Source organism: Mytilus trossulus, chromosome 9, assembly GCF_036588685.1.
Source record: "Mytilus trossulus isolate FHL-02 chromosome 9, PNRI_Mtr1.1.1.hap1, whole genome shotgun sequence".
Classification (NCBI taxonomy): Eukaryota; Metazoa; Mollusca; class Bivalvia; order Mytilida; family Mytilidae; genus Mytilus; species Mytilus trossulus.
In genome coordinates this window covers 54039941-54044294 of record NC_086381.1, presented here as the reverse complement: position 1 = coordinate 54044294, position 4354 = coordinate 54039941, and the positions used below count along the sequence as shown (strand labels likewise).

General features: G+C 31.8%; 1 long non-coding RNA gene across 1 annotated transcript; it reads left to right on the top strand.

Annotated features, from left to right (window-relative positions):
- The first annotated feature begins 338 nt into the window (after nucleotides 1-338).
- On the top strand, nucleotides 339-3884 carry LOC134684000 (uncharacterized). The gene is made up of 3 exons (XR_010101138.1): nucleotides 339-370; nucleotides 2517-2630; nucleotides 3560-3884. It is a non-coding gene; the product is annotated as an uncharacterized LOC134684000 (long non-coding RNA).
- The last annotated feature ends 470 nt before the right edge of the window (nucleotides 3885-4354 follow it).

Genomic DNA, 4354 nt, shown 5'->3' with positions numbered 1-4354 from the left:
TTGTATTTCACAACCAATATTTTTGTCCGGCTTTATACTGTTTCATTATGTGAGGAAAATGTTATATAAATAAACTGCCTTTAACAGTTTTGAGTATATACAAATTCCTAGTGTTTTTTTTTTATTTTCATTTTATTGGAATATTAGAAATACCTCTTTTTTCCAACCGCTTGTTCAGTAATCAAAGATTTTGGAAAGCTAAAGTTTGAGATCATTTTTTTATTTTAAAACATATGATGTTGACGATGATGATCTTACAAATACAACATATTTCCTGTTTACGGAACCAAAATTAATAAATGTTGGATCTCGTATACATATAAAACGACAACACTACTTGTAAGGACAGTATTGTCAGAGGCTGAAAAGGGTAAGTTTATGATTTTATTTACCCAAATTGAAAAGTACAAACTATCAATAATTTAACGAAATGTTACTATTAATTAATACAATTATTTTTTTTCTTTGAAAAATAATTAAGAAATAATTCATGGGGGCTTGAATATATCGTTATTTTACCACGGGTTGGCCCTTTATGACAAATATTTTACCCTGAGCGATAGCGAGGGGTAAAATATCGGCATAAAGGGACAACCCGTGGTAAAATCTAGATATATTCAAGCCCCCATGAATTATTTCGATTCTAATAGGACAAATACGGCTACTTTTTTGGATCGAAGCGCCCTAGGTGGAGGCCATTATTTGCCGTTCCCATAAATTCACGCACTTTTAGATTGGCGTAAAAGAACGGAGAAAACAGAATAAGTGACATGCTCAAACTATTCACAAAACTTATAAAGATAGATTTCGATGAATTTTAATGATAACTTACTTAAATATGCCTTCTATGTATATAAAAAAAATGGGCTTATACCACATTTTTGCATCGTTTGTTTACGTTTCCTTGTTGTGATGATTTTCGGTATCAAAAGCGTGTATTTTCCCGTAAAATGCTTAAATTTCTATGACGTCGGGTACTTCATTCATTAACAAAACATATGACGTGGGAGTACGATCGGAACAGCCAATGCAATATATTCATATTTTACCACGGGTATGTACTCAAAGCGTTTGAAGGACGTCATGTTAGAATAATAAATACCATATTATTTTGACGAAAGGTTATTCATGAGGTATATTTTGCTCGAACGTATAAATATTTTTCTGTTTTTATCATCGCGACTTATAATTATGTTTATACAGGTTTATACACATTGTGATGTAAGGGTTACTTTTTAATGGCCTCTGGTTGAACACACATCGCTTGTCCTTAATGTACATTATTGATGGTTGAAACATACGCTGAAAAACGTGTATATAGGAATCATTGGATCAAGTGTTTTTGTTTCAAAAATGTCTTAATTTAAACTGCATGTTCGAAAACATTCGTTTAATTTTGACAAATATCCAGATGTTTTTTTTTTCAATAGCAGTACCCATCCGGTAATATATATGTTTATATACTAGTATTTTAAGCGATTTCTTTTTTTTTTGTCTTCTTAATGTCAGCTTCACAAAAGATTGTTTGGAACGTTTGCAATCAAGAGCTTACCTATATTATAGATAATCCTGTAACCTTTGTTGTCCTATATATTGCATTTATGTCTCGTACGCTGCTTTCGTTAGAGTTATAAAAAAGAAGATGTGGTATGATTGCCAATGAGACAACTCTCCACAAGAGACCAAAATAACACAGACATTAACAACTATAGGTCACCGTACGGCCATCAACAGTTGTTCCTTCTTGTCTTATTTCTCGTCTTATGTGAAAAGACTTCAATATGTATATCTTTTTTAATAGAAGATAACAACATGTAATCTGAATTTATATTTTTACACGCATAAATGGGGCTAATTTATTTACACCACTGTCCCCGGAGTGCTGCGAGTTGAAACATATGTTCAAACCCGCTACATTAGTTATGTGCCTGTCAAGAGCCTGTAGTTCAATGATTGTCGTCATGTCTGTCGTGTTTGGTTTTCGTAACTTGTTTTGTTTATAATAGTGATTTTTTTTTTGTATTTTGATCTTTTCATATTTTTTATTTTCGACTATACGGTACGGGAATTTTGCAATGTTGAAGGCTGTACGATTGACTATGATTGCTTACATTCACTTCATTTTGACAGTTGTCTCATAGGCATTCAAACAACATCTCCTTATCTTTTTATATTTAACATGTTTAAAAAGTCATATTACCAACCATATTAAATCTATTGAGTGTGTATTGACATTTGTACTCGTGAAATGCTTGTCTTGAACGATATACAATATAGGAATAAATGCAAGAACTTATCAATAGTGATTTTTTTTCGCGGGAATTGTGTTCTTTGGTTCGAGAAATAAACTTTTTTTTTTTATGGAAAATGTAATCTTTAATTCGCAAAGATCCACACGTTTTTCTTTTATAGTTGTGACCATAGTATCGTAACATATTTTTTTTTCTAGAGATTTTGATTTTCCTTTTTTAGTGTGTTATGTATTTTTTTAACTTGTTTTTATTTTATTTTACTAGGCATACAGATTGTTGAAACACTGAAACATACCAAAACAAAAAGTTTCAGTGTATCGAACATGTTGAAGTTGGTGCTACTTCTATGTGCAATAAGGGTAGCAGAAACTGGCGCAGGTATAGATACAAACGTATTTACAACTTACAAGTACCGTTAGCGCCATGTGTCGCATTTGGCGCAAATGAGTTACAAACAGATATATAGAAATTAAATGAATTTGATATTTTAATTTAGAAAATATATTGATCTTGAAAATGAAGGGGATAAAAATAAACACATGCACTGACAGAACTCCTCACGAAAGTATCACCAAAATAACGAACTTCAAGGTAAACGCAAAAGGAGAAGTCATACAAATTTACATGATGAACGCTATCAGATAACGGAACGAAAGAAAACAACTGTCATAATTCTGATTCGGTTAAGATATTTTCCGAAGAAGAAAACAGACATAAATACATGAATAATAGTTACTCTATAATGATAAATGATCTCCCTGAAGTCTAATGAGTTTATGGTTATTTCTAAATGTTTTTTACCTTTTTACTCCTCGCTTAACATGCTTAAGTATAAAACCCTTGTTCTTATGTTTTTGGTATCAGTGGTATTTTTGAAAGATTTTAATGTTATTAGAAAGTATTGTGTATTCGGCAAAGAACTGTCGAAGGGCTCTGCAAAAAAGTTCCATAGCCTTAAACAAAAATGTTAATATTGTTTGAAAATGACGCAACAATATATGCCTTATATATAATAGGTAAACATACGATGATGTTCTAACTACAAATGGTGCAAACTATTAATAATGAAAAAAAATCATTTCTAGATCACAAATCCTACAATAACTTTATCAAAAGTTGAAATTGTCAACCAATGTATATATTTTGGTATTGATTTGGCCCTACTAAATCTTAAGTTTAATCAAACTCTGGAATTACAAGGATTTATTTGAAATTAATTTGAAACTAATATACAATTTTTAAATACATGATAGAAAAAACAATTCTATAGTACGTTTGTGTAAATCTAATACGTATTTCCATTTCAGCAATATGCGGAAGTAGCAAATATGATTCACGTTTTCAAACCTGTTGCCAGGGAGTGTTGAATTCGTTTAGTGGGCCGCACATGTTATGCTGTAAAAGTATAGCATATGACAGTCGTTTTAGCACTTGTTGCCAGGGAGTGTTGAATTCGTTTAAAGTGCTGCACACATCATGCTGCAAAAGTACGGCATATGACAGTCGTTATAGCACTTGTTGTCAGGGAGTGTTGAATTCGTTTAGTGGGCCGCACATATCATGCTGTAACAGTATAGCATATGACATTCGTTTTAGCACTTGTAGCCAGGGAGTGTTGAAAAGGCAATAATTATATTTTTGTTTTCTTTTTATAGAATTCAGAGGTAATTTTCTTCTAAACTGTGCCCTTCCTAACAATACTTGTTTTTCTCCTTCAGTTACAATGATTGAAATAATGAGAGGACATGATATTTCTTGTTCCATGTATATTTTTGAATTACTGAAACCGAGTGTATCAACACTTTGAAGAAAAAATGTATTTGACATCCATCTTTTATTTAAAACACAAGATGGCGCATGAAATGCCAACCGATGATATAATTGAGCAATAGGTTGCTTTATTATTCATCGATATTTTTTACTATAACTAGGTTACATGGCCCATAAGATAGATTGTCCATATATGTTCAACCGGTAAACAGGATAGCACGTCAAATCTTCCATTTAAAGGACGTATGGTCCAAAAAGGATTGACACTTATATTGCAACATGCCACTCAATGATCCATCTGAGTAGTTTCGAGCATACGTTTCAGCACAAAT